Source organism: Tachypleus tridentatus, chromosome 6 (assembly GCF_004210375.1).
Source record: "Tachypleus tridentatus isolate NWPU-2018 chromosome 6, ASM421037v1, whole genome shotgun sequence".
Taxonomy (NCBI): domain Eukaryota; kingdom Metazoa; phylum Arthropoda; class Merostomata; order Xiphosura; family Limulidae; genus Tachypleus; species Tachypleus tridentatus.
The window spans coordinates 23,654,887-23,665,378 of record NC_134830.1 but is presented as its reverse complement, the minus strand read 5'-3'; the positions used below and the strand labels follow the sequence as shown (position 1 = coordinate 23,665,378).

General features: G+C 31.3%; 1 pseudogene across 1 annotated transcript; it reads right to left on the bottom strand.

Moving 5' to 3' along the window:
- Nucleotides 1-4,188: 4,188 nt before the first annotated feature.
- Nucleotides 4,189-7,422, bottom strand: LOC143252095 (ubiquitin-conjugating enzyme E2-17 kDa pseudogene; annotated as a pseudogene). Its single transcript, XR_013028818.1, has one exon. The product of XR_013028818.1 is annotated as a ubiquitin-conjugating enzyme E2-17 kDa pseudogene (transcript).
- Between the last annotated feature and the right edge of the window lie 3,070 nt (nt 7,423-10,492).

Below are 10,492 nucleotides of genomic sequence, written 5' to 3'. Positions count from 1 at the left end.
AGTGGCTCTGTAAGAAACTAGGAAAAGCATGGTTCAGATTTATTAAGGGATTTACTGTAAATGATAATTTTGTTTGTGCATTGAGAAAGTTTTAAGAATGATCATGATAAAATTCTGTACCCATTAAAATCACCCTTTTATCTATTAAAACATCAAAATTGTGGCCCTTTAGATCCATATGATTATCCAAAAAATTTCAATTTAAACTAATACAAATATACCACTGCACAGGTTCATGACTCCATCAATGAAACATTTTTCAAAAAAAAACTATTTTCAAACTAAGCTTCTACATGTCATAAACATTAACTTAATAACCACATTATCAATTTGGGCCTTTTCACTTTCAACATTTGAACAGACTACCCACAGGCTGGCTACAGAAACCTTTAGTATTTTAAACTCAGGAATCAAGGCACATATAAATTTGTTAGGTTCCAAATAAAACAAGTCTGTATTTTTAAACCTCTCGATTTCTTAAGCTAAGTATTCTAGTAACTTGTTTTTTTTTTTTTACACTTTTGGTATTCATGTTAATATTCTCTTTATAGTATAAGGAACAAAATATTTTCACTATTCTAGATGAGATACCAATGGTATTATACAAGGTTATAATAAACTTTGCATTCTCAAATAAATAAGATTTATAAATAGTTCCCAATATGCTGTTAACTTTATTTGCCAAAGGTGGAAAATTCAAATTCAAATCACTCATAATATACTCTAGCTCCCCTTTATCTAAAATAATAATGCACTTTTACAAGAAAAGTACGTCCTTAACAAATTTCTTTACCTTGTATACACTTAACCTCAAAAGTAACTCATTTTGCGTAGTCTGGCTTAAACACTAAGATTTCTCTTCAAGTTATTAATCAGAAAAAACATTTTCAAAATTATCAAATTCTCCCAGCATACTAATATTAAAAACAAATTTTAAAGGTTCAAAAACAAATCTCTAAAGGTCTGTACTTGTATGTAGCAAAAAACTTTACTGTTCCAAAACAATTACTTTATCCTCAATTATATGAACAAACCTGGTTTTGTTTTGATCATAATGTAAGACTGAATATGCACGTGATTAATTAATGATCTTCATTGATTATATGGTCTTCTGTCAATTCTATTATTGTGATACACTTACTGGCATTCTTTAAAATATTTTTGATACATGTACTTTACATTTATGCAATTTACTCAATTGCCAATAAGCATCAATTAGTGTCCTTTAAAATAACTGACTAATCTGAATTACAGATAATTAATATAACAAATATAATCAACCAATAAAATTAGTGTTTCTGATTATTAGAACCATTCAAGAAAACAAAATATTGCCAGCATAATATTACATTATTGCTTTTAATTAGTTCACAGTAATTCAGCTTAACTGACTGTTGTCAGGACAAGTGAAAATACTAAACTAATCAAACTACTATCTGCTGCTATACCTATTGTTACAACTCACAAAACTGAAATTGTAGATTAGTTGCCACTGGTTGTATAAGTGGACAAAGTTGCCTACTTTTTATATTTACCTTACATGTCTAAATTTAATAAAGCAACTTTAAATTAATGTATTCCTACTTAAAATGTAACAAGTGTTACTCAGAGAAAGACTTCTCAGTTAACAAAAAGTTTTGGCAAGTTAATATTCATTACCACTTATTTAGTTATAAATGTAATTACATATTTACATGAAAACAAATTGATTTACTACAAATACACAGTAATGCTACACACTGAGAAGAGAAACCAAAATTCTGGCTTTCAGTAAGTGCAGCATAAATACTGTCTTGTACAGCAGAGTTAAGTTCTTTGTTTCTCACCATGCATCTGAACTATCTTTTTCCATTCTGTACTATTAACATATTAGCCATTTTAATGTTCTTTCTAAACATCTATGAAGAATCAACAACTTTTAACTTAAAAGTTATAATAATGCTGGTTTTTTTTATACTTTTTAAAAAAAGATTTATTAGTTACTTTTAAGTTTTTCAAACTAATAATTATTTCAGGAGGGAGTCTCAAAATGTCTATTATTAGTGTTTTTGATATTATTATGTTTATGGCATTTCTTATAATACTACAACTTTTTCCTTGTAAGTCATTTTAATCACTGTCATAAGCTCATCTAGTATCACAAGTTTTTCCTGATGAATTGTAAGCCTTTTACTGTCTTTGATTTTCTAAGATAAACATAAATTCATTTTTATCATGACAAGAGTTTTTACTAGTTTTATTATATGAAATTTAAGACCAATTATTCTGGACAAAAAATTTGTTTATTTTTAGCAGTTTCATTTTAGTGAGAAGCCACATTTTCAGTTTCATATAGATTTTATGCATAAATAATATATTTACATACATCACATTTAAGTTACTGTTTTTCTGAAAATGTTCATAATATTAAACGAAGGATAGTTCCAAAATGTCCGTAACAAAACCATGATGAAAATAAGAATAATAATTTAATGTAAGGATAATTACTAATTTAATGTAATTTACAAATAAACCAAAAGTAGCATAATCCACCAATCAACCAGCTCTGTATAATATATTGTATAACTTGTCAACCACTGCACATATGCATCACATCCCATGAAAGTTAACCTTACTTCTAATTCATCAAAATATCTAGGTGTTCAATAACATTGAAAAATATTACCTTAATATTATTTTTAAAATAAAAAATTGTGGTCTAACAGCTTACTAACCAACTGGTTGGTAGGTATCAGTTCAATATTCTGATGAAAACCCACACATATACATGCATAAAAAAAATAGCAAACATATCAGGCTTGTACTTAAAACATCTTTTCAACTCAACAGATGGCACTACATATTGACTGATATACACCTGACATTTTTTATACACAAGTATATATTTTAGAGATATAACTTGAAAAATTAACAAACAAAAGTATTTAAATTATGAATTTTAAAATGAAACACAGATCCTGCCAGAAAAGTAAAGAAACAATAATTAAAACTTCAATCACACATTTATAAAATCTAATCTCTACTTTTTGGCAGCTTTTCATATTTATCTGTAAGCCAAGGATTACATTTAATCCCCTACTCTGGCAGCTTTATACATTTATCTGTAAGCTAAGGATTAAATTTAATCCCCACTTTGGCAGCTTTATACATTTATCTGTAAGCTAAGGATTAAATTTAATCCCCACTTTGGCAGCTTTATACATTTATCTGTAAGCTAAGGATTAAATTTAATCCCCACTTTGGCAGCTTTATACATTTATCTGTAAGCCAAGGATTAAATTTAATCCCCACTTTGGCAGCTTTACACATTTATCTGTAAGCCAAGAATTAAATTTAATCCCCACTTTGGCAGCTTTATACATTTATCTGTAAGCCAAAGATTAAATTTAATCCCCACTTTGGCAGCTTTATACATTTATCTGTAAGCCAAGGATTAAATTTAATCCCCACTTTGGCAGCTTTATACATTTATCTGTAAGCTAAGGATTAAATTTAATCCCCACTTTGGCAGCTTTATACATTTATCTGTAAGCCAAGGATTACATTTAATCCCTACTTTGGCAGCTTCATACATTTATCTGTAAGCCAAGAATTAAATTTAATCCCTACTTTAGCAGCTTTATACATTTATCTGTAAGCCAAGGATTAAATTTAATCCCCACTTTGGCAGCTTTATACATTTATCTGTAAGCCAAGAATTAAATTTAATCCCTACTTTGGCAGCTTTATACATTTATCTGTAAGCCAAGAATTAAATTTAATCCCTACTTTGGCAGCTTTACCTATTTATCTGTAAGCCAAGAATTAAATTTAATCCCTACTTTGGCAGCTTTACCTATTTATCTGTAAGCCAATAATTAAATTTTATGAATTTTTGTTTGTGATTTTAATTCATGCAAAAATTACAGCTATCAGAGATATATAGACATATAAAAACTGAACAAATATATATATCTGAATGAAGAATAAATTTGCCAAAGTAGGGATTTAAACCAGTTTTAATATCTATAAAACTAGTATAACTTTGTGTACTTTTTATTGCAGTCTTTATTTCAATTTGGATACTTCTTAAAGGAATTCTACAAATAACCAATAATCCCTACTCTGGGTTTTTTTTTCCCAATTTAAGACTAATGAAGTGTTTCAAAACAATAAAACAAACTTAAAACACATTAAAACAAAAGCAAATATCATTACACAAGATTCAATTTATTACTATAATAAGTGCCTGTAAGTGTACAAGGAATCCCAATCAAGTTAATTCATTAAAATAACAAGTCAAACTAAGTATGTATATACAGAAAGCAATGTTATTGTTGAGATGGATTTCTGTTCTTTACAACAGTCAGACACTACCGAAACAGCCACATGTATTTACAGACATTCCATTAATGTCTCTACACAAACCTTCCTAATTACACATATGCAACTGCATAATTTATTACTTAAAGTAAAAGATAAATCAGAAATAATTCAAAACACAAAACAGATAAAAAGTACACTATATATCTAATGTTAAGCAGAAACACATTTAGAGCAATACAAGATATTCGATTTTCAGTAATAACTATATCACACTTTTAAATATATAGCAAAATTATAGAGTTACTATCAAAATGTTTTTGTTTATTACATAACAAAGCACTTCTTTCAAAAATACAATACTTAAATGACGAATTACTAAAAACAAGTTTAATTGCAAGATCTAACTACAAACCCAATAGAAATACAAGATTTTCTTTCTCATTTTTACTAAAAGCTTTAAAATGTTAAAATAACATCCTTGAGATATTTTCCACATTGTAAATGACTAACTTTCTTACATGTTACATCATGATAGTTTGCAAGTTGGAAATATTATTAGTAAAACACACATTCCTATAATTAAGCAATGCTTTGGTGGTAGATGGTTTAATTATTTTAATAACTCCACAACACTAAAATCTTTAAGACAAATATAAATTAAAAAAAGCAAAAACACAAAAATAGAATAAGCAGTAGAGGAAGTTTAACAAGTCTTTGTAATTTGATTTTTAGAGTAAAAGAATTATAATTTTAATTCACAAAGTCTAACAAGAAATATACTTTAAAATCAAATTCTTATTAATATTTAGGTATTCAGGTAATATTTTAAACCCACTTTTTATTAGCACAATTTAACACCAATAATATATATATTAAAAAAACAAAAATTGTCATCAAACAGCACATCTAATTTGTGCTTGAACAAAAATAAACAAGGCCTACACGAATGACAGTATTCAAGTCCTACATTTACCGAATAAATACAGTTAGGTTAATTTTGGATTTTAATGAAATGCCTCGGTATAATTAAATTTGACTATTTTATTATTAAATACACATTTTAATCTTGTACAAATATTATATCCAGAACTGACATGCAGTTTTGCATTAATAAGACAAACGTTTTGGCAAGTTATTAATTTGAAAGGTTCGAATCTCTGTGCAAAAAAATAAAACATTAAAGGGGGTAAATTGGTAGCATATGGTTACCAACCGGTTCTCATAGGATTCTGAAAACGTTTGTCCTTTAACAACAGATATATATGAATCTGTGTACATTTTAAATTTCAGTTAAATGTATAATTTGAAACTATATTAAAAATCAAAACTCTTATGAAAACTCTTCCTATGCAGTTTTTCTTTGACATTATAATTACATAGAAGCAAATTATTCAGGTACATTGTTATATTTCAGGGTTTAGTAATTCAAGCTTAGATTTATATTAACATTAGGTGAGAAAGTCTAATTACTAAGAACCAAGCTTGTTAAATTTTATTTTCCATGCATCGATGAAAATTACTCCAAATACTGATTATTTATTTTACATATATGTAACCACTATGAAAATCTTGTACAATAATTCTTTTCTTTAAATCACAAACTTAACATTTTAACCTGCTTTCTTCAGGTCCTGTATTAAAACACAAAATTGTATAATAAACATTCCTACTTTTGTGTATTAAACTTATAGCTATCTGTAATATTAATAAATCCTGTAAAGTATCATAGAATGTTGACTATAAGACAACCAATCAAAATAATGTGATAATTCACTTTTAAATACCGATCAAAGCAAAACTGATCCAACAGCAAATGTGCAATTCCAAAAGTGGCCTTGATTATCAGGTTGATAAAATAAAACCTTTTTTAATACAATTTGTTTTTATGAAGTTTTCAAACTCTTACTATATTTGTTACAATGTGATTGTACATTACTTAGCAGTTTTATCTCTAAGTAAAACTAAAAGAATTCAGGTACATTATAAATGTTAAACTCTTCTAGATGCATGCAATCAGTAAGCTCTCAGCTTAAATTGAAATAAGCAAACAAAAAACAAAGTAAAAATTAGCACATGCACCTGTTACATATTGAGTCATTGCTTACAACTGGATAATTGTATCAAAAACAAGTATTTTTGATAAATTCTGGGTTTTCACTTTAGCACTGGAACTCAAAATAAGTTACTTGTATTAAAATATTAAGCTGTAAAATCAAATTAATGGTTTTAAATTATACACAGGCTCTTCCACTGCAGCGTTGTTACACAAAAGGTTACAAGATGCTTCAGACTTCTACCTTGACAATAATCTGGAGACAGGGTATGCGAGCTTTTCAAGAAGTACAGTAAACTGAAAACAGTAAATCAGAACAATGAATCCATCCAAATGACAACGACTGCTCAATGGTTAATGTTACAAGTTACAGCTCAATGAAAACTGCACAATAACTTGACTTTCAGAAACAGCTAATGTTACTTATTAATATTAGCCTAGGAAAATGTGCTTGTGCTACATGGCATACTTGCGAGTCCATTCACGTGCGACTTCGCCATACTTTTCTTTGTCAGTTTTGAACACTCTTGCTATTTCTGGTACTAGAGGATCATCTGGATTGGGGTCACATAACAGAGAACAAATAGACAACAAAACTTTCGATATCGTTAATGCCGGTGACCATTGTGACCTTAGTATATCCAAACATATGCTTCCATTGCTGTTAATATTTGGGTGATAGATTCTTGTGGTAAAGGCTAGTTTAGGTGGCTTAAACGGATAATCAGTCGGAAAATGAATTGTTAGAAAAAAAACACCTCCTTGATACGGACTCTCCGGAGGCCCCATTATTGTGGCTTGCCAATGAAATAGGTCATCGCTCACAGGACCGGCAGAGCATTGGGCTGGTGGATCCTTTCTTAAATCATCAAGTTCCTTTTTTATTCTCTTCAATGCCATTTTCCCGTTCTATCTTCCTCTTCTACAACAATTAGACTATAAACGTTTGAGCGACGGAAAATATCGATACACGATACTTGTTAAACCTAAACTCCTCAGTAGGTGATGCTAGGCTAAAGAAATACCAGAAACAATCCGGTTATGGTCGGTTCGTTACTTCGTTACGTCATTCATTTCGCTCACAATCATTGGCTTCTTGGATAGTGCGTAGTTTTGCTAGATTCATGGTGTTTTCGCTATCGGTTTGTTATATAAATTGTCATTAAAGTTATTTGTTTTAAACATGTTTTTCCGAATTTCATTACCTTTGGAAATAATATAAGAGTGTTTTCTAAAATAAAATATTACGTACTATATTACGTAATATTTTCCAGAAGTATTAGTAATGGTATTTTCAACCTCAACACGTCACTTCTTGTGAAACACAGGAAAAGCCAAAGCCAGGTAAGGGACCACTTGAAGATCAGATATAACCGTTATTAGTTTTGACCTACCGATCATAGGGAAAGCAGCCAGTCAGCAGCATCCGCCGTCACAGTTACTTGTCCGGCTTTAAATAACAATCTGCGATTTATTCACTCTTGTAGCGCAACCGAAACTCAAAAGTGCGAAAAATACTATATGCAGCACAAACATAAACAACTTACACAGTAAGCTAATTCTTTTTTCAGTGCCCCAGAAACTCATTATGAATGCTTATAACAGTAAAAAATCACCATCCATTTACTTATGGTGGTTATGTATGGAACAAATATAATTTGTAAGATATAAAGAACTTCTTTTTTATTTACATGATGTTTTTATCGTCTGTACGTAATAAAACTTTTATTTATTTTTAATTTCTTATGGTTTGAATCTCGCGCAAGGCTACTAACGTGTATGATATAAAAGGGCGTTGTCAAGATTGAAGGGTATTGGTTTGTTTTGAATTTCGCGCAAAGCTACTCGAGGGCTATCTGCGCTAGCCGTCCCTAATTTCGCAGTGTAGGACTAGAGGGAAGGCAGCTAGTCATCACTACCTACCGCCAACTCTTGGGCTACTCCTTTACCAACGAATAGTGGGATTGACTGTAACATTATAACGCCCCCATGGCTGAAAGGGGCGGGCATGTTTGGTCCGACCAGGATTTGAACCCGCGACCCTTGGATTACGAGTCGAATGCCTTAACACGACATGCCGAGCCCAAGGGTATTGGCACCCTACAAGTGGATAAGAGTTGATTTGGGATCCCAAAGTCACTGAGTAGCAAAACACAGATCACATATTATTAAGAGTGTATTTAGGACTCCTGGCCAACCTATGACAATCAGCTCGCTTGAAAACCTTCCTCTCCTCTTGGACAGGAACTCATCAAATTTTGTTTTGAATTTCTCGCAAAGTTACAGGAGGGCTGTCTGCGCTAATCATAATAATTTAGCAATGTAAGAATATAGGGAAACAGCTAGTCATCACCAACTCTTATGCTACACCTTTTACTAAAAAAAAATCTAAAACAACTTAACACACCTACAAAAAAAATCGTAAAAAAATATCGAATTATCAAAGCAACGGTATAAAAGTAAAGAAAGGAGACAAAGGTCAAAGATTCTATTAAGGAATCAATACGATACCTCTCGTTAACAAATGAAGGCCTTAATGACCCCAACAAATGCATAAAAATGAATGAAAACGCCAACTTTCTGAACAAAAAATAACTGAGCCAGTTTGGAAAAAAAGATTTGTATAACCAGGAGCTTACAAATTGATTACAATGTACGAATTCTACTGCATCATAAATTAAAGGAAAGAAAATTATACTGTAATATGTCAACCACACTACGTCTGTCACATCCAATGCCAACGAGACCTTTCAGCATTACAAGATATTATCAGCTTAGTTAGGATACAAATGAAGAAATAGTTATATATATATATGTGTGTATATATCCGTTTTTTATGAACAAGAACTGTTATACTGCAAACCATACTGTGCAAATGGATTGCAATCAAGTTGTGAAGCACTTTGTGCTACGTCCAAATGATATTAAGATAAACAGCTTTTTAAGAACCACAAGTGAAGTAAAAAACACAAAGCAACTAAAGTCAATTGAGAAAATACATAATTATTTACCCGAACAATTTTTATAAACAGAAACACTTGATTTTTAAAGATATATACTATTTTTGTGCTTTAAAAAGCTGTTTAACTTAATACGAAGTGAATTGTAACTTTCATCACATTCATTTAACAATTCTTTAAAACCATGAATGAAACAAAGGAAAACAACGTTTTGAGGTACGAAGTCCATTTATCCGAATTCCAGGAAAAAATGACCCAGAAACTTATCATTAAATAATTTATCAAAAACCCAGAATGCACTATTACCATTTCCTCATCAAATCTTCTAACTTCGTTGTAGGTCGTCACGAAGGTGCGTTTCCAATTGTTGTTTTGTATTAAGCACAAAGCTACACAATGGGCTATCTGTGCTGTGCCCACCACGGGTATCGAAATCCGGTTTTTAGCGTTGTAAGTCCGCAGACATACCGCTGAGCCACTGGGGGGAGTGGGGGCAGGTGCGTTTCCAATTCAACAGTATCACATACCAAATTATACATTATCGAGAATTAGCAGACAACTTTTAACTCAACTGAAAAACACTCTCAAACACAGACACGTCTGAACTATTACATTGGTCGAAATATGTTGGTGATGTCTTTTGTGATTTCAACTCAGATGAAATTTCTGAAAAAACTACATCAACTGCAGGCATCCAAAGGTGGACGTACGGCATGCAGATATTGTTTCGGCAGGAAGGGAAACAGTTAGAAAAAATATAATTTTATTCTGAGTACTGGATTAACGCTAATAATCGTACTAATAATAACAAGTGGAGAACCTTTTACTTTTCATATTATTAAATTTACTTTTTTAACTTTATTTAATTCAATGGTTTAACATGCTTTGTTTTGGGATTTCGCACAAAGCTACTCGAGGGCTATCTGTGCTAGCCGTCCCTAATTTAGCAGTGTAAGACTAGAGGGAAGGCAGCTAGTCATCACCACCCACCGCCAACTCTTGGGCTACTCTTTTACCAACGAATAGTGGATTGACCGTCACATTATAACGCCCCCACGGCTGGGAGGGCGAGTATGTTTGGCGCGACTCGGGCGCGAACCCGCGACCCTCAGATTACGAAGCGCACGCCTTAACGCGCTAGGCCATGCCGGGCCCGGTTTAACATACAGACAAA